Genomic DNA, 21,673 nt, shown 5'->3' on the forward strand with positions numbered 1-21,673 from the left:
GAGAGAGATCTTGGGGTGGTGGTGGACAGGTCGATGAAAGTGTCGACCCAATGTGCGGCGGCAGTGAAGAAGGCCAATTCTATGCTTGGGATCATTAGGAAGGGTATTGAGAACAAAACGGCTAATATTATAATGCCGTTGTACAAATCTATGGTAAGGCCACACCTGGAGTATTATGTCCAGTCCTGGTTGCCGCATCTCAAAAAAGACATAGTGGAAATGGAAAAGGTGCAAAAGAGAGCGACTAAGATGATTACGGGGCTGGAGCACCTTCCTTATGAGGAAAGGCTACGGCGTTTGGGCCTCTTCAGCCTAGAAAAGAGACGCTTGAGGGGGGAAATGATTGAGACATACAAAATTATGCAGGGAATGGACAGAGTGGATAGGGAGATGCTCTTTACACTCTCACATAATACCAGAACCAGGGGACATCCACTAAAATTGAGTGTTGGGCGGGTTAGGACAGACAAAAGAAAATATTTCTTTACTCAGCGTGTGGTCGGTCTGTGGAACTCCTTGCCACAGGATGTGGTGCTGGCGTTTAGCCTAGACGCCTTTAAAAGGGTATTGGACAAGTTTCTGGAGGAAAAATCCATTATGGGGTACAAGCCATGATGTGTATGCGCAACCTCCTGATTTTAGAAATGGGTTATGTCAGAATGCCAGATGCAGGGGAGGGCACCAGGATGAGGTCTCTTGTTATCTGGTGTGCTCCCTGGGGCATTTGGTGGGCCGCTGTGAGATACAGGAAGCTGGACTAGATGGGCCTATGGCCTGATCCAGTGGGGCTGTTCTTATGTTCTTATTTTCTTAGTATCTGTGAGGGTCTGGGTGGGTCTATGGATACCAAGGGCCGACTGTACGTCTAAGGAATCATAGTCAAATATAATAGTCTTGTATTTTATATCAATAGGCATAAGCGCAAGTTTCCTGAGTTATGTTCTGCTTAAGAGCTTCCTCTTAATTTCTGCATGTACAAACTGGTTTGAAAGTATTGAACACAGAAGTCCCTGCTATTTTGGGGAAAGGAGAATGTGTTATTCCCCTATCAGCAAAATACTTGTTTATTGGAAGAATTTTTCTGATGTATGGTACAGGAAGAAAACCTGCGGGGAAAACTATTTCCCTTCACTATCTATCAATAAATCACTACTTCATTGCAACACATGCCAAAAGCAGAAGTAAGTTCCATTGTGTTCAGTGGGGTTTACTCTTAGGTAAGTGTGTTTAGGACCACAGCCCTATACTGCTAAAAATGACTCAGGGTCCATTTGAGATTAGCTGATTATAGACCTTATTTTCATTCATCTTATTCTCAGTCGCAGAGTCTGATAACTTGATGTTTTTTGATCATGAACATTTTCCAGTACAGTGTCTTGGAAGCTGCTCTGAATATTCTCATTTACCGTAAAGAGATGTTTGTTAACACATGGTACATTGGCTCAATGTGATTGTTTGGCTTGGTGAATAGGCATATCTGCGTTGTGGCCTAAAACCTAGTTAACTACTTGAAATAAATTTTGCTGAAATATCAGGGGTTAAGAGATAGTGGCAAGGACAAAGGATTCGTAGTAAACACAAAGTAAATAATCCAAAACCATAGTCATCCAATGGCAGCCCAAAATAATGCTTTGGAAGGTCCGTTTCCAAAACCTTCAGTCGTCTAACATCTGCTAACATAAATGTCCAGTGTTTGCACCTAGCTATATATAAGCATTAAAACAAGTACAAGCATCCCCCCAATATCCATGGGGATACATTGCCTCGACCCACCCAGGATACTGAAATTGCAGATAAAAGGGGACCCTATAGTTACTATGGCACCAAGCACTGCTTTCTGTTCCTTTAGGGCCAATCCTATTCAACTTTCCATTGCTAATGCAGCCATGCCAACAGGGCATATACTGCATCCTGTGGTGGGGGGAGCAGTCACTGAGGTCTCCTCTGGGTAAGAAAAAGTTTGTTCTCTTTCCTTGGGGCTGCACTGCAGCTGCATCATTGCTGGAATGTTGGATAGGATTGTGTCCTTAGTCTCCTTCCTCTAGCATTCTGCTTCTTATGTTCCTCCTCTAGCATTCTATAACAGGCTGCAAAGGAGAGACATAAGTGCTTGGCTCTTTGACAGATAAGTAATGTGCATGGGGGGCAGAGAACCACTGATATGTGAATCTGTGGATAGGGGAAGCGTAGATATGCGGGGCACTAATATATGACTGATTCATGTTCAAGCAACCATTTGTGCAATATGAGTACTCTCCAAATTACTGGGAATAGTGCCATAAGTCAGTGGTAGTGGTGCACATCTTTTCATACAGAAGGACATAGGTTCATTCACTGGCATGTTCAGGTAGGGTGGGGCAAATCTCTGAAAATCTGAAGTCATGGCCAGTCTGTGTCAGTAATGCTGAACTATGAACTAACTGCTCCAATGGCCTGTGCCAGTAGAAGGTGGCTTCATATATAGTGTATGTCTGTATTACATGGTAAAGTAGTCTCAAGGGTTGTTGCAGTTCTGCGTGGAACCATACTTTCTTTGTGCCATTCTTGCATAATGCACCTCTCTATTGCTGTAGCAGGAAGTCCAGCCATCCTTTTGTACCTCCAGTGAGAGGGCTGTCTTGTTTCTCTGACAGTGCAATCCTATGCATGTCTACTCAAAATTAAGTCTCATTGTGTTTAATGGGTATTACTCCCAGGAAAGTGTGCATAGGATTAATGTGCTTATTCCTTCCTGCTCTGAACACAGCCACAGCTCTCTCTCTCTCTCTCTCTCTCTCTCTCTCTCTCTCTCTCTCTCTCTCTCTCTCTGACCTAGCTTTAGTTATTAATGGCACAATCTTATCTGCATGCTAAGCTGGTGTGTTCTGCCATCATGACTGCTGATGGACTTCTGCTGAAAGTGGGGATGGATCGGGAATGGATCAGGATGGGGATTGGGCCAGAATGGGGGCAAATTGAGTGTGGGACGGGGTGGATCTTGGTGTTGCAGTGGTGTATGCTGATTTAAAACCCCTATTCCAGGCCAGACATGCCCTTAGAAGGCTCCTCAAGGGTATGCCAGCAAAAGAGCTAGGAAAAGAGTAATGAATTTTTTTCTTGACTTACCTTTCCTGGGCAGCCTGGTCCCCCAGCAGAATGCAGTGGATGCAGCATTAGCGGTCCTACATCATGCAGGCCGGCCCAGGATAGGTTTGGGTCATAAATCATAGGCCAGCTTTATAAATTACTGCAGTTCCACATGGCAGAAGTTCCATAAGGCTCCTATAATTTACGTAAGGGACTTAGCTATTGAATGCCGCATGCAAAGTCTCCACACCAAAGGGCTCTGGGAGGGTGTGGAAGTAGAGGGAGGCTGTTCATGGGATAGCCTCAATCCATGGTGAACATCTTATACATAGTACAGCTGTCACTCAAACCCTTTGTCACATATTATATTTTAATGGGTCATTCCACACATCCACTTTTGCTATTCCAAGGTCCAATGTATACAATCTCTTTTTGCATGTATTTTCAATCCATTGTAAATTTAAAGCCTGGCTCAGAAGCTATTTGCTTAAGTAGAGCAAATACATGGGAAGACAGTGCTCATAGAGCCCACTGTCTACACCTCTTGCACCTGTGTGCAACTGGCCACATCTCTGGACCTCCACACATTCTGGCATTGTGTGGCAGAGACTAGTGCTGATATGAAACCCAACCCCTGGGGTTCAACATTGCATGGAGGAACCCACCCTGCATTTGGCACTGCTCTCTTCAGACAGTTGCAAATGTTTACACAAAGAGATGTGTGCATGCATACAACAGCTACTCTCAGAGATGCCAAAGGCAGGGTTTACCTCTATTGTATAACCTGGTATTCTGGCGCTGTTGTTGAGAAGATGCCCTCAATCTATGTAAGTGATTGCAATATGCTATGAGTATAGGTGTTTGTTTCCAGTGAGTAAGATAGGATTACAACCTAAGTCTTACTGAACACAATGGGTTTACTTATGAGTAAAGCAAATAACACCATTTTTTTCAAACACCTCTAACCATAAGGGAGGAGTTGACCTTAGTGATAATGGCTTCACAGCTATTGCCCAAGATAGGCAATAGGAAACCAGCGCATGTGTAATTTTTATTAATCTTCATAAGGGTTTTATGACGTCCATGATCACTGTTATCATGTGACCGATGGAGAATGAAAATTGGGGGTTAGAGCACAAGCTTCTGCTCATCTACTCAGAAGTAACTCCTATTGAATTCAATTGGCTTACTGCCAGATAAAGTGTGCACAGGACGGCAACTTACTGGCCTGTATTACACCAGTGAAGTCAGATCAGAATTATCCTTGGTCTTCTTTCATTCCATACACTATAGATACTTTTGTTAATTTATGTACACAATGATGGATGACCTAAAGAATATAAAATGGTAACATAGACTGATTGTCCATGTGAGTCGTGGCAATCTTATACCTTTCAGAGATGAAATCATTCTCAAGCTATCACATATATTACTTCAGTGTGAAAGGTGAGAATATTCATGAGAAGTCTGGTGTAAAATCAGAAGTGTAGGTAGCAATCAATGCAGGAAACATTTAAATGCTGGTTACTAGAAATTGTACAACTCTGTTGACTGGGTGTCATCATAAAAACGTATTCGACTGTCGCAAAATCTGGGGATTTTAAAGCAAGAGGTTTTCTGCCTTGGTTAATTTCTTATCTATTACAAATGTTTTTGTTTTGTCAATAGTTTTCCATATTCCAGAAATCTTTGGGTATTTGTAACAACTTTGAGACGTCCAAAGTTTATGAAAGTTGGTAGGGAAAATAATCTTAACTTCATAGAGAAATTTTCTTTTCCAACTTTGCCCGCAGCAATATAGCTATTTTCTGTCCACAAAGTGCTTGTTTGGGAAATAACAAGCAGAACTGGGTGGTTAAAATGGCAGAGAAATCTTTGGAAGAGACCACAGTGTAACAGAATGACTTCGGAGATTGTGATAAACCACCAGTAGGTGACGGCTTTCCTTAAAGACCTTTTATTGCAGAATGTGAGTTTCGGTTTTCAAGGAGTCAGCAATGGTTGACCCACCTAACCCATCACCTACTGGTCCGATACTCTCTCTGCAGACACAGCAACTTTGCTCTGAATCTAATATTGATTGTGTGTTTAAAAAAAGAGTAGTAGAAAAAATCGTCAGAAAGTTTCTGAGAGTCATGTAAAGAAGCAACAGTTATCAGGGCCATAGATTGGGACATTGGAAACAATTTGGAACACTAATGGCACAACCCTAACTAAGTGGCACGGAAGCAGAACATGTGTTCTGTTGCAAAAGCACTGTAAAGCACTTTGAGACAGCATTCTTAACTAGTGTGCTAGTGGGAAGCTGGCGCCAGTGGTCTAGGTCTAGACAGAACTGACCTAGACAGACCACTGACCACTGCCTGACCATGCATAAGGCAGTTCCCCATGTTCCTATCTCCCCCTTATGTTACTATATTTAAGTAGGAGGAATCTCACTTGAAAGTGTAGGAGAGTGCCATGCCAAAACTGATGTACTGTACTGGAATATGGTGCCAAAGCAAAGCAGCATATAAATTGTTTTAATAAATAAACAACCTGGGATGTTCCATTCTGCTGGCAGTGGATGCATTTGTGGATGGGGCAGCTTCAAAATTAGTCAGCTATTTGTAACCAACTCTGTTCTTTCTGTAATCAAAGAGTATTCAAGGTTTTTCAGATCAGCCACTTAAAAAAAATGATGTCACATTATTTATTCATAAATTATACATATGACAATTCATTAGTGGGCCATGGACTGTGTTAAGGACACTAGTGACCATTTGCGCCTCATTAATTCCAATCCTTCAAGTGGTCTTCATATTACTATTATGGCAGAAAGATAATGACATCAAAGCATCATTCCATCATAGTCTAGACTTTCTAATTAGATGCCACCTATAAAGGTACTTTATATCATATTGAAACACTGACCTTTAAAAGGGAAAAAGTCAGATCACTGGATAAGTTGTAAATTCCTCTATGTAAATCCCTCTTTCTACTTGAGTAGAACTGTGCTTATTTCCCTTCTGCTGAATAATATTTGTTTGAAAAAAAAAAATCATAGTTATAATTAGTTATAGTTAAAATTTTAATTAAAGCAAAAAATATACATCCTTCCTCCTCAAAAAGACTCAAGGTGGTTAACAACATTTTGGTTGGCCAAATTTTAAATTTGTAATAATACACATGCATAGTTTTATTCAGAATTAAAATTGTATTAAAAATGAACACAAAACAAAATAAAAACATCAAGAATGACAAAACAGAGAACTGAGAACAAAACAAGAAACGAACAGCCCAATCCTGAGCTGACCGGGGCGTGGGGCTGCAGTGGTGCTGAAAATGGCTGCTGCTGCATCCTGCATGCTCCGAGCAGTCACCAGGGAATTTTTTTCCCCTTCCCACAGGTAAAGTGAGCAGCCCCACAATGGGGCTACCCAATTCACCACCAACCAAAAGGTTGGCGGTGAATCAAGGGCCTCCGTGTCAGGTGTGGAACGAAGCTCCACCGGTTCCACCTGCCTCCCTTTCTGCTCCTTCCCCCCCGGAATGCCTCCTCCCCCTCTTCCTGCCCTCTCCCCAAATTCCCTCTCCCTGGAATGCCTCATCCCCACCTCCCCCCCCCCCACCCATCCACTTACCTCTCCATTGCTCGGTGGTCTGCGTGACTGCTGAGTGGTGGAGCTCTGGTGGCCGCCCAGTAGTAGCCCAGAACCAGCCAGTGCTGGGCTACCACCAGCACTTGCCCAGCGTTAGGGTCTGCAAACATGTCTTATGGCATGTTTGCAACAGTGCACGCCAGCGGTAACCTGGCGTGCACTGTTCAGGATTGGGCCCTAAATGTAATCCAGAAAAGTCTGAGTAGAGGGGTATATTTTCAGATAGTGACCAGAAGAAGGAGGGGGAGGGAGAGAATAAAGCACCTCATGGGGAAGTGAGTTCCAGAGGGGGCCACCACACAAAAAAAGCCCTCTTATGCACCCTCTCCAATCTCAAACAATCATGGAGTGTACAAAAGGCAGTCCAGAGGCAGTCTCAGAGGTCTCATCTGGGTAAGGGAGCATTTATTCCCATAACCAGAGGTAAGCATTCATGCTGTAGAGGGGTCTACGGGAACTTGCATCAGGGAAATAGCTCAGACAGGTCCACATGGGCCATGGGATCAGATTTGGGAAAAGGGTTTGAATTTGGGGGCCGTGGCTGCTGCCAAATCTTCACTCATCCTGGACCTGTTCCACCATCCTCCCTGGCTCTCCTTGCCGTCTCATCTGCCCTCCTCCACCAACTCAACTGAGTTGGTCCTGAGCAGGCTGGTTCAAGCTATGACCCAGTGACCTTTCTACCTGTTCTCTCTGTGATCCTTGTGGGGTGTGGTCCTAACCCTTTATCCTTCCCTTCTCCTCTGAGCCCTTCCTCTTGTCCTCTGACCACCGACCTGTTAAGATGGTGCACACCAGGGCTCTGATGCCCAGGCCATCTTGAGCACATGGCATGCAGGGCGAGGCAGCTCCAGAGCCTTGCTATCTCTAAGTGTTAGCTGAACCTCTGATCCTAATCAGATGCTGTAAATATACATTCAGTGGAACTGTAAATAAATGACTTCTTTTTGCAACTTTAACAAGCCATTGCCTCTTTGTCTTTTTTTATTGATTAGCAGTCAGCCGGGTGAGGGAGATTCCCTGGGGTGATACCCAAAAGGGGGGGGTCTGCTGCTTAAGCTACTCTGCTTCCCCCCAAAGAGGAAACTACTTTTAATTTCTTCCAACAGTCACTTCCAGTCATGACATCACTTCTGGTGGGTCCTGACAGATTCTTCTTCTAAAAAGTGGGTTCTCTTACTATAAGTTTGAGAATCACTGACCTAGAGATTTAAAGATCATAACTAGAACCTTCAATTTCAGCCAGGAACAAACTGGCAAGCAGTGCAGTTGGAACAGCAGGGGTATTTCATTGATCTAATGCCTTTGTTAACAATCTCACAGCAACATTTTGTACCAACTGTAGCCTCTGTAAAATACAATGAACTCGATGCAATATCATTTTTTCAGGCATCAGAACGCAGGTTTACTTTTGTGGTGTTGGGCTACTTCCTCTCCCCCGCCTGGGAATTTATGCTGAATTCAATTTCCATTTAGCACGTCCTTTCCCTGAGTCAACGTATTCTTTGTTTAGGAGCAACCACATTTGTGGACCATAGCAGTCTTCAGGCAAGGTTACAATGCCAGAACAAATCACAGTCGGGGAAAGGGCTAAGAAGTCCTCGCTGGAAGCCAGCACATCAGGGCTGGTTACAAACAGGTGAGGGTCAGGTGTGCAATAATTGGGAGCCACGTCAATGGGAGCCAAGGGTCTTTTAGCAAAGAACTTAGATGCACGTTGGTTACAGCTAAAGAGTTCTGACACCAAATCATGACTTAAGTACTGCTGAACCAGGGAAAGTCTCCCTGTCCCACCTCTGCTTTTTTAAATTAGCACATCTGTGACATTTCAGGCAGGGCTAGTTTTGTGATGTATATCTGGCAGGTCTGATGTTGGAATGCTCTAGAGCAGGGGTGCCCAAACCCCAGCTCGGCAGCCACTTGTGGCACTCAGGGACTCACAATCTGGCCCAAGGGGAGCCCCTAGTCTCCAATGAGCATCTGGCCCACTGGAGACTTCCTGGAGCCCATGCTGGCCTGACACAACTACTCTCAGTGTGAAGATGACTGTTTGACCCCTCGCATGAGCTGTGAGGCAAGGGTTCCCTCCACTGCTTGCTGTTTCCCATCTGTGATGCAGCAGTGGCAGTGAAGGAAAGGCTAGCCTTGCTTTGTGCAAGGACTTTTATAGGCCTTGAGCTATTGCAAGACCTTCATTCATTCATACGAGGGTCGCCCAGAAAGTAATGCACCACATTTTTTTTCTTCAACAATTATTTATTGAGCACAATGAAACTTACACACAAGAAAGAATGATGTTTCTTCTACACTCCCTATTTTTCCACACAATCTCCATCCAGTTCTATGGCCTTCCTCCAGCGAGACACAAGGGCATGTATGCCCTGTTGGTACCACTCCTTGTTCTGGTCACGAAGCCATTTCTGCACTGTGCAAATCACCTCTTCGTCATCCTCAAAATGTCTTCCGCGAATGGCATCCTTTAATGGCCCAAACAAGTGGAAGTCTGAGGGAGCTAGGTCAGGGCTGTAGGGTGGATGGGGTAACACAGTCCAACCCTGTTTAGTGATGTGTTCCGAAGTCCTCAAACTTGTGTGAGGCAGAGCATTATCATGTTAAATCAAACATTCACCTGGGTTGTTATGGCGCCGAAGTCGCTGGAAGCGCTTCTTGAGTCTTCACATAAGCTTCAGAATTAATGGTGCTGCCTCTTGGCATCACATCAATGAGTATAACGCCCTCACAGTCCCAAAACACAGTGATCATGACCTTATCGGCGGAAGCAGTTGCTTTGAATTTTTTCTTCCGTGGAGATTGAGGATGACGCCATTCCATCGACTGTCGTTTTGTTTCGGGCTCAAAATGGTGAACCCAGGTTTCATCACCTGTCACAATCCTGGACAAGAACGCTTCCCCCTCATCTTAAAAACGTTTCAGCAACTCAGAAGAAATGTTTTTTCTGAGAGATTTGTGGTCCACCGTAAGACAGCGCAGAACCCATCATGCACACACTTTTGAGTAATCAAGAGCACGGATGATTGCATCCACACTTCCTTTGCTGATTGACAGCTTCAGTGCCAACTGCCTAGTCGTTATGCGTCGGTCCTCGCAAATGAGCACATCAGCAAGCTGCGTCTTGTCAAGTGTGACAGCCGTGGATGGCCGCCCCGAACGCTGCAAATCTTGGAGCTCTGCCGAACCGCCTTCTAATGGCCTCACCCTCTGTGCCCAGCGACTAACCGTACTTCTGTCGACTGCAGATTCTCCATAAACTGTACACAAACGTTTGTGAATGTTCCCAACAGTTTTTTTCTCTGCAGTGAGAAATTCAATGACAACACACTGCTTGTAACGTACATCACTTACAGACGCCATTTCAAAACACTGCTGCAGCTACGCTATCTGTCTGAAGAAACCAACAATTTGTGTGCGCACTCCTGAAAATTCAGATAATGTATATCTAAAGTTTCGCATTCGTACTATTACTGTAGGCTGAGAAAAAAAATGTTGTGCATTACTTTCTAGGCGACCCTTGTACAAGTTCCATCTCTAATATATTCATTTATGTAAATTTATTATGTAAATAAATTTGAAATGTAAATTAATTCAGCCCCTGACAGTGTCAAAGAGATGATGTGGCCTTCCTGTCAAAAAGTTTGGACACCCCTACTCTAGAGCAGTGATTCCCAAACTTTATAGCACTGAGATCCACTTTTTAAAATTACAGTCACCTAGCTTTACGAGACAAAAATAGTTTCACTTTACAGCTGTTGAAACCTCTGTTTTATCCTTTTTACTATGGTGGGGGGAACATCTTCTGAAGTATTTGGTGAGCTCCACATTCATCAGATTGGAATAATTCTGGTGGCACTGCGTACCACTTTGCCTGACCTTCAGTAAGAACTGAGGCACAGTCACCTGCTCACAAGTAAATATGCATGCATGGTTCAGTTTCGCTTTCCATATGGCTTGATTTTCCATGTATTGATTTTCCTTGTCAGTTCAAAGGGGGGGGGAACTTCCTTCTCAATTATTTTTTTTTGGGGGGGGGGGACTGCATTCATCAGAGTGGGACCATTCTGGTGATGTTGAGTTGGCCTTGGCCTGCCCTTTGAAGTGGACTGAAGCACAGTTGCCTACTCATGAATAAATGCACATGTGCTGCTCTCTTTTGGTTTTCATAGGGTTCAATACTTTTTCCTTGTCAGTTTCACAACACACCAAACATTGTGTTGTGACCCACTGGTAGGACCAGTTTGGGAACCACTGCTCTAGAGCCTCTTCAGATGATGAAGAAGGCTTTATCACTGGGAGGGAATGATCGGGGACACTTTTATTTTTAGTTATTGAAATGCCAGTTGCTTGGAAAAGGGATTTGTGAAAAGTCCATATCAGGAAGATTTTGTTACCATGGGGAAACATTCAAATATACTATACAAACCCTTCTTGCATTCTGAAGAGATAAAATCCTGAAAGTGCTCCATTAACTTCAGTGATACATGTGAATATTGGCTCTGTGTATGTGTATTGCTTTCTCACCATCCGCGTAAAAACAGGCAGTGATGGAGCCAGGCAGACTTTTCTTGGGAGGCTATAAGGAAAATGTTACCCTGAATCCAGAAATAGGGCAGATAAATTTATTTATCTTAAAAATTATCAGAATAGAAGGCTTGCATTGTCATCTATATGTTTTTAACTGGGATACTGGTTAAAATTGGTTCATAAAGAACTACAGATCTAGCAAGAAGAGTTTTTTTCAGGCAAAGAAACAGTTATTTTGTTGTTGCTTTATCTGAAACTAGTAGTTGGCAACCTTCAGTCTCGAAAGACTATGGTATCGTGCTCTGAATGGTGGTTCTGGAACAGCGTCTAGTGTGGCTGAAAAGGCCAATTCAGGAGTGACAATCCCTTCCACACCGGGAGCAAGTGCAGTCTGTCCCTGGTCTGTCTCCCTGGCTATGGGCTTTCCTTCTTTACCTCTTAGCCTCAGACTGTTGGCCAAGTGTCTCTTCAAACTGGAAGAGGCCATGCTGCACAGCCTGCCTCCAAGAGGGCCGCTCAGAGCCCAGGGTTTCCCACCTGTTGAGGTCCATTCCTAAGGCCTTCAGATCCATCTTGCAGATGTCCTTGTATCGCAGCTGTGGTCTACCTGTAGGGTGCTTTCCCTGCACGAGTTCTCCATAGAGGAGATCCTTTGGGATCCGGCCATCATCTATTCTCACGACATAACCAAGCCAACGCAGGCGTCTCTGTTTCAGCAGTACATACATGCTAGGGATTCTAGCTTGTTCCAGGACTGTGTTGTTTGGAACTCTGTTCTGCCAGGTGATGCCGAGGATGCGTAGGAGGCAGCGCATGTGGAAAGTGTGTTTCCTCTCCTGTTGTGAGTGAAGAGTCCATGACTCGCTGCAGTACAGAAGTGTACTCAGGACGCAAGCTCTGTAGACCTGGATCTTGGTATGTTCCATCAGCTTCTTGTTGGACCAGACTCTCTTTGTGAGTCTGGAAAACGTGGTAGCTGCTTTACCGATGCGTTTGTTTAGCTCGGTATCGAGAGAAAGAGTGTCGGAGATCGTTGAGCCAAGGTACACAAAGTCATGGACAACCTACAGTTCATGCACAGAGATTGTAATGCAGGGAGGTGAGTCCACATCCTGAACCATGACCTGTGTTTTCTTAAGGCTGATTGTCAGTCCAAAACCTTGGCAGGCCTTGCTAAAGCGAATCATGAGCTGCTGGAGATCTTTGGCAGAGTGGGTAGTGACAGCTGCATCGTCAGCAAAGAGGAAGTCAAGCAGACATTTCAGCTGGACATTGGATTTTGCTCTCAGTCTGGAGAGGTTGAAGAGCTTTCCGTCTGATCTGGTCCAGAGATAGATGCCTTCTGTTGCAGTTCCAAAGGCATGTTTCAGCAGGACAGCGAAGAAAATCCCAAACAAGGTCGGCGCAAGAACATGCCTGAAACATATGCCAGAAACATATCTGAAACTAAACTTTTGAAAAGTTGTATCCTCCTCTGCTGTCAAACGAATCAGGGGTACAAAAACAAGAAACTTGAAACCACAAACAACAGTGAAAGGAAAGGCGATTTAGTGAATCCATGAAAGCCATTTGTAGCCTGCTGTGTGCTGGCTGACTTTTATCTTGTAATTACGTTGAATCTGCTCCTAAACCCTTTGTTCCTTTGGCTGTCCCATGTTTTGTGCAACACATCATCAGTATGCCTTAATAATACATTAACAGAATGACAGCTTCAATGGCATACTGAAGCAACATCTCATCACAGTAGCAGCACACACCGATGATTTATAACTCCAACACATCATCGGAATGAGGCAGTCTAATAATATATGATTTAAAAACCTACAGGGGCATTATGCAGGAGTAGATTCAATTTAGGCATTGCACTGAAGGTATACTTGAAATCTACCCAAACCTTGAGACATATACGAAATGAACCCATTTGTGTCCTTGCAACGGAGTCACATACTTGTCTCTCAGACACCTTGTGAGTTCAGCACTTTCCATATGCTGTGGCACTAGACCAAAGCCAGAAATAGTATCTAAGGCTGCATCTCAGTGGTGCAATCTTTTTGGTATGTCTTGGAAGGAGATGTGGGTTTTACTATGCTTCAGGGTCTGGCTTCTCTCCCATTTCAGGCCAGCTAATGGAACCATAACCGCTCAGCCCGTAACAGGCTGGCAAGGTTCTTTTGAGGGATGGTCTCTGAGGGTATGTCTTGAAATCTAATGCGGTTGAAGAGGATTATAGCATTCATTACCGTGAATTGCAAGGTGAATGCAGAAAACAGTGCAGCTGCATAGACATTTCAGCAACTTGCTTGTTACTGGGCAAGATGCTAATGCACTTTTTATTTTTAGAACTTTGACAGAGAACCACATTTTATGGACTTGCGTATGTATGTCTTCTAGATTTATAACAATAATTTGTATGATTTGATGTTAGGACTGTGAAGGCCCTTAGGCGACTATGTTCCTTTTCTTAAGAAGGATGCATGTCTAAGGCACTTCTCTTAAATTTGTCCCGTGTCTCTGAATATGTGCTCTAATAGTTACTGCTGAAATTTCATAAAGTGACTAAAGCAAAAAAACACAAACCTGACTTAATAGCATTTTGCCACTCTTACTATATCTGAACTCAAAATGGCTGATGGCCTAAGTTTCAATCTTTTGTTTTCTTTAATGCAGCGGTTCCCAATCTTTCTAGCGCCACAACCCACATTGTCCTCTGCTGTGGGTTGTGACATGATGTTCCCTGCTGCCTTACTGGGGGCCCAACTACTTCCAGGTCATGCTGGATCTACAACCTGCTCCATTGGCCTCCACAGGCCCCAGGATGCCTGAGAAAGCAAACCGGAAGTTGTGGACACAAGCTGAAGTTGCTTCCTAAAGGCATTCTGAGGCCAATGGAGTGGGTCGCATTGTGTCTCCCTCTGACTCAGGTCAGCACAAAGCACAAAGCAACTGCTCAAGAGAGCTCCACCCCATGTCCAACTTCAAGCAATTTCTCCAATCCCAGGAGGTTCATTCCTTCCCCAATGGGGTGGGGGGAAATCATCTGCCCCTCAACAGGATTGGGTGGGGCACCATTCAGTTATATGCTCCATTTGTATGCTGCGTCTGCTTTTAGCTCTCATTGCTATTAACAGGCTTCTCTGCCATTAATCTGTATCATCATTTTTTAAAGTCATTAACACTAGTGGCCATCAACACATCTTGTGGCACTGAATGCATGTTAACTGCAAGTTCGGGTGAAAAGGGTTTCCTGCCTTGAACATTACTGAAAATCACTATCACTGAGTGAACCTCTGTTCTATTGATAAGGCAGAAGAGATGGAGAATATTTCATCCCAATTTTATTACTCACATTTACCTCCCACCCTCTCTCCAAGAAGGTCAGGATGGTGTGGTTCCTGCCCCCCTCCACTTTAGCTTCACAACAACCCTGTGAGGTACATTAGCCTGATAGGGAGCTACTGGTCCAAGATCACCAGTGATTTTTATGGCCAAGCAGACATTTAAACCCAGATCTTCCTTGTCCAAAATTCTTCACTCAATCCACTCTGCCACATTGGTTTTTGTTTGTTTGTAACACTTTACAGTTTGATAAACCAATATTACATCACTGCTTAGTCTTTTTCCCAAACCCAAACTCTGTCCAAAACTATAAATCTGCTCTCTACACACAGAAGAAAGGGTAAATGTTCTCTGTTTTATTAAACAGACAGAGTCACACAGCCACTTTCCAAGGAATTTAAATCTCTTTGTCTCATGTAATTTTTTTTAAAGCCAACATGTTATAAAAGAAAACACTGCAATGTTTTCTAGTAATTGTATTCTCAGTTTTTGTCAGCAATTTCCAAGGATGCAAAGATGTGGTTCGGAACCATTCTGGTTCCACAGAATGGTTCGAAAACACTTCTAGGAATAGAACTGTCATTAACATTATATGCAAATAGGATTCATTTGCTCACTTTGCTTGCTTTTGAATATGTAGGGAAACATCTAAAATCCATAGGAAATGTCCTTGCTTCTAGAGATCATTCCATCATGTTTTCCTTCTCAAAGTCTTTGAAAAGTAGCATCAAAAATTTAATTCCAAAAGTCCAAATGAAAAAAAAAAAAAACCAATATATTTTATTTCTGCACAGGAACAATCTACCATTTAGAGGTCATCAAAAGAGGTACTTTTTTTTAAGGCAGTGATTTTAGAGAGCTTTAAATCTCAGGCTGCTTTATATTTTTGGCCTTCTGCAGTGTATCAAACATGTTCTAGGGTGCCCTGGAGACTATATACCTCTGTACTGTTATCTGTACTGCGTTTCACTGCAAAGATTTTACTCTCTAATCCTGTCTTTCAGTGCTACCCTGTAGAATTTTATGTTTGCACAACTTCCTGAATATTATAGTCCTATTATTATCCATCGCCTTTATAGGTTCAGCAACACTAGTTGGATTAGCGGAATGAATGGAAAGACTGAAGTGACTAATACGATGTCAGTTATCTTCTTGCATCCTTCTCCTGGCACTCATTTCAAAGAGCCCTGAATTAGTCATGTATCCTGTGCACTGGGGGTTTATGAATCTGATGCTGCGAAGGGCAACAGTGGGAGGGCAGAGGAAGTGAGGCGTATTCCCAGGGTTCATCTCTTCAGGGGCCAATCTCATTCAGAGTCGATCCCAAAGCAGCAAGACTACTTCAGAACAAGTTCTATTTGCTCTGCCAGTACGAGCTCACTAGCGGTAGATGAACCAAGGCCAGGCTGATTTTGTTAATATTATTTGAATGTAAAGAAATGTTACAGAAAGAAGGGACCTCTGTAGAGGAAAAAAAGCACAGTGTGAAGTTACAGTGTCAAAGTTTCAGGGACTGAGGAGCCTTGTGTGGGGTGTGTGTGTGTGGGGATAGAGAGAGAGAGAGAGAGAGAGAGAGAGAGAGAGAGAGAGAGAATTATGTATAGCGTCAGGAGAACGGAGGCCAGGTGCCACAGTAAAAAAAAAAAAATACAGTCCCCAACAACTGCCAATGAATTAATAAGAAGGCTTCACCATCAACAAAAACTGTATAGAAATTCAGCTTGTAATATGGCAGCAAAATGGCAGGTACAATTCAATGTAATGCATTTCAATGTATTATTATTATTATTATTATTATTATTATTATTATTATTATTATTATTATTATTATTAAATAAGTGTTAAGTCATGCACATTGGGGCAAAAAACCAAAACTTCACATATAGGCTAGTGTGTTTTGAGCTGTCTATGACAGATCAGGAGAGAGATCTTGGGGTGGTGGTGGACAGGTCGATGAAAGTGTCGGCCCAGTGTGCAGTGGCAGTAAAGAAGGCCAAATCTATGCTTGGGATCATTAGAAAAGGTATTGAGAACAAAACAGCTAAAATTATAATGCCGTTGTACAAATCGATGGTAAGGCCACACCTGGAGTATTGTGTCCACTTCTGGTCACCACATCTCAAAAAGGACATAGTGGAAATGGAAAAAGTGCAGAAGAGAGTGACCAAAATAGTTTCTGGGTTGGGGCACCTCCCTTATGAGGAAAAGCTACAGCATTTGGGCCTCTTCAGTCTAGAAAAAAAGGCACCTGAGGGAGGACATGATTGAGACATACAAAATTATGCAGGGCATGGGTAAGGTGGATAGGGGATGTTCTTTTCCCTCTCACACAACACCAGAACCAGGGGACATCCACTAAAATTAAGTGTTGGGAGAGTTAGGACAGACAAAAGAAAATATTTCTTTACCTTGAGTGCAGTTAGCCTATGGAATTCCTTACCACAGGATGTGGTAAGGATCCCCTTTAAAAGGGGATTGGACAAATTTCTGGAGGAAAAAATCCATCACAAGTTACAAGCCATGATGCTTATGTGTAACCTCCTGATTTTAGAAGTAAGCTGTCTCTGAATGCTAGATGAAAGGGAGGGCAATAGATGAAATACTAGGGCTCCTGTTGTCTTGTGTGCTCCTTGAGGCACCCGGTGGGCCACTGTGAGATACAAGAAGCTGGACTAGGTGGGCCTTTGGCCTGATCCAGCAGGGCTCTTTTTATGTTAATATGAATGAGAACTGACACTGCATGGTGGTTGAGAGATTGGGACACATTTGACTAGGACACAGTTGTCCAGGATAATAGTCATGGAGCATTTTGCATGCTCAGAAAATACTGCGCAAACGCTGAGACATTATTAAATGTAGCTATTGGGGGGGGGGGACAGGTAGCACTTAGAGGTCAGCTTATTTGTTTCCCCTTCTCCATCAGAAGAAAGGTGATTTTTTTTTGTTTCCTGTTTTCACTTTAAGAAAATTTTCCTTCTAATCTTCCATAATAGTTTTCATAAACGATTCTGTGAAATTCGCTGTTCATGCTATGATGCACAAGCTACATTTAAGCATATGAATAGACCTATTAATTTCAAGACTCGAGATTAAGCACAGGTTCAGCTGAATAAGGGCCAAAACATGTTCAGGTAACGTTTTCCTCCTGCTGGACCCAATGTCATAATAGGCAATCTATCAGTGTAATGGGGTAAAAGTGATATTTTACATTATTTAGATCATGTCTCAACGTACTCCCCAAGGGCTCAGATCCTTCCACTGACAATCAGCCAGTTTCTACATTGATTTTAAAATAGGTGTCCTGACTTACAAGACCTTGCATGTCCTTGGATTCTCTTCCTTTAATAAGATGCTTTCACTTTACATTCTGGTTGAGTGCTAAGATCCAGGATGCCAGTCTCTTGATTGTGCCAAAATTGAAGCTGAATGAGTTAGTCAATGCAAGTGAACTAATATTTAGAATGCTGAGGAGGTCATCAGTTTCAGAACAAGGTCAGTGCATGTCACAATTATTTTAGGTGCAAATACTCTACTAGTCATCCAGCACATCAGGTCTGCTGCCTGTTTGCCCTTTCTGTGCCTTCAAGATATATACTGTGCTCAAATTATGGGACAAAACATTAGAGGATTCCTTAATGAAATATGTGAAACCCACACCTGTCTTCTCACAACTTTTGCCAAGTAGCAGGGGCATGTGGTGTGGGGGCAGCAGGTGAGGAAGAACCACCATACCATAGTCTTCAGAAAATATTTGTAGCCTACCTTGCGACTGTATATGTGCTGTGCCAGAAAGTGGGTTGAGCACCTACGCAGTCACAGAGGAAACTATGGCTATTTTCTGTGGATATTTGGCAGGCGCAAGCCTCTAGGACACCACGGAGGTCTTTCTGAGGCTCCCAACAGGGTCAGAAACTGTGCTTCCGGTTTTGCAGAAGAATAGCTTATAGTGTCTGGGAACCTCAGAGAGGCTTCCCCCCTATGGTGAGTGGGGGAGGGACTTTCGCATGGGGGGACGGCGACAGCCCGCAGGGGGGCACCATCGTGGACCTTTGCCCCGGGCACAGGGCTGGGGAGGTCCATCACTGGGGTGTTGCCAATTGGATAACATGAAAGCTATGTCGAGGTGAGTTCATCCTGTATCTTGATAGAGATGGCCCTCCCTAATAGAGATGGTTGTTCCCTATTATGCAATATTGAGAGAAGTGTGACAGGAGACTTCTTGACTGCTCATGAGTCCTATGCCTCAATTAGCATAACACTCCTGTCTGAGCTTCCAGTGGAGTGGGTGAGGGAAGTTAGCCCTGAAGACACCACTTTGGTGACCACAAATGGTCTTGTGATACTTCTCCTCCCCTTCAATTCTGTAGTCTCATGCTGAGAAAAAAGTTATCATTGTTGGATTTGTCTTTATTACAGAGTTATTAAAGTCAGATTAGTAGCTGTGCAGAAATTCTCAAGAAAGTTCTTGAAAGACCACCTGCTTATAAAAATGAAGAATTCCAAATTGTTTTCACCTGTTTGCATAATACTGTTGCCAGCCCCTCTGAATCATGGGCTAGAGGAGCATGCACATACAAGTCTCCCTGCCACACCTGATGCATTGCCTCCTGTAGAGGCAGGTGGCCTAAATTATCCAACCACAAATTATGTGGCAGTACAGTGGCATCCTGGGAGATGGGGAGATACGCGCACACATATGCTGCTCCACCACATGATTATAGGGCTTTCACATATATCATGTGAACCGCTGTTTTTGACTTGGATCATTCAGAGATCACTGGAAATTTCTAGGAAGTAAATCTAAGCGTGTCACTATTGTAGTTTCAGCTACACTATGGGCACCCCAATCCTAATCTGTGCTGGAACAGGAAGGCCAACTGGCCCTGCACTGTATCCAACTCAGGGTTTGAGGTGGACCCTGTGGAGTAAGGGTATTTATTTTCCCTTACCCCATATCATGTGGCAGCCACCTAAATGGGGCTATTTGGATCTGTGCCAGCTAAATCATTGGCACAGACCCAAGTAGCCTAGCATTACACCAGGTCTGGGAGGGGGGTTAGAATCTGGCCTAAGTGCCAGAGGCCAATCCAACCCCTCTTTCCGAGCCCAGTCTGACCATTGGTCAGCCAGTGGCTGCCCTCCTCCCCTACCAAAAAAATATCTCTGTTCTGCCCTTCCACTACCCTCCCTAATCCCCCATGCCAGCTTCCCCAGCTTGGCACATACTCATCCCTTCCAGATCTGGATCCAGCATGCATCCTTCCACCAGCGTGGCCTGCACCCGAATCATTGCAGATATGACTTACGGTACATTTGCAACAGTCCCGGGCCAGCGCACTCTGGGTTACGCTCATAGGGTGCAATCCTAACCAGGTCTACTCAGAAGTAAGTCCTATTTTGTTCAATGGGGCTTACTCTCAGGAAGGTGTGGTTAGGATTGCAGCCATACTCTCTTTTAGGGGCAAAGCAGAATGACGACAGCTTTCATCTTCAACACTTAATTATAAATAATGCAAAATATGTTTAAAACAAATTTCTCATATTCTAATGAAATGCCACATCTACAGTGGTTCTGATGTCTATGATGCAGTGTAGTCAATGGAACTCATCTTCATGTTCTGACAATGCTTAAAGATGCAAGCCAGTTCAAGGTTAAGTTCAGAGTTAAGTATTTCAGTGAGAAAGCCAATGGAAACCAATGGGAATTGAACATTCATAAATCTGGCTTGAGTTTTGCCTTTAATTTTTAGTGCTAATAGTGGTTCTCATTTAAAATGACATTTTCAACCAATGCGATCTATTTAAAAAAAATGGGATCCAGTAATTTGAGTTGCGTATACATTTAAAAAGTATGACAAAGTTCCAAGAAGGATTTGCTGGTAAAAATTAAATTCTAAAAACATAATTATAATTCTACCAATTATCTGCCAGTGCGCAGCATGGCTCTGTGCTATGCATGAAGGATTATGAAAGATAAGAGAATATAAAAGGGGGAATGTTTCCTGTAATGGGATTACAAAATGAAAACAGACTGCTATGTAAATTCACTAATTACTACAAGCCTTTCCTAGAGTGGGATGTTGACAAAAATCAATAATTACATTTATTAAGTTACAGTTTTCAGAGGGGTGAGTGGAGTCATTCTGCAAACTCTAGAAAATCAGATCAGTTGGAGATAAGCTAAATGTTGTTACACCACAATATAAGTTACCATTCAAAAGACCGATAGGCCACATTTGTAATTTTCATATTGATTTGTACATCATCACATTGCCCCTTCCAGGTTATCCTTCTGGTATTAAGAGCTCATTTGTGTAGATTGAGCTCACTTTCCCATAAGACCATTCACTTCACTGTAACGCCAGGTGCAATCAAAAGGATTTTGTGGGTACCATATTGCTGGTGGCCCTGGGTCACCACTTCACCTGCCCTTCTGAATCAATCAAAGGCCAATCTAGACTTGCATCTCCCAGGGTGGCCCACCATATGCAACCGGGAAGCCGACAAACAGAAGAGAAAGACATATATCTCTCTTGCAATTAATGATAATGCATTGGTAGTTTAAGGTCGGCACCATCTGTTGTACCTTCTGGTGATACGTGCTCTTGGCCAGTGGGTGATCTGGCTGACCCCTGATGCCATTCTTATAGAGGCAAATCTCTTTAAGAAGAGAAATTCTACTCTTCAGAGTAAATTCTGCTCTTCAGAGTACACATTAGACCAGGGGTATCAAGCATAAGTCCTGGAGGGGGTGGGACTGGCCTCTGACACTTACAGCACAATCCTAACTTGCGCTAGATCCAGTATGCACCCAAAACGTGTGCTGGATACAGTGCAGGCCTACTGGCCTGCTGGAAACAGACAGCACAGTAGGCCTGTGCTGGATACAGCGCACATTTGGGGCACTTAGTGACTAAGCCCAGGGCTAGAGGAATTGCTTCCCCTTACCCTGAGGAGAGCCACTGCAGCCCCAATGGGGCTATTTGGATCTGCACTACCTCTGGAAGTAAGCACAAATTTGAGCAGTCCGGGGCTGGCCCAGGCTGCCCGGGAATGGGGTTAGCATCTGGCATAACAGCCAGATCCTGGCC

The sequence above is a fragment of the Tiliqua scincoides genome, chromosome 4 (assembly GCF_035046505.1).
Source record: "Tiliqua scincoides isolate rTilSci1 chromosome 4, rTilSci1.hap2, whole genome shotgun sequence".
NCBI classification, from domain to species: Eukaryota; Metazoa; Chordata; class Lepidosauria; order Squamata; family Scincidae; genus Tiliqua; species Tiliqua scincoides.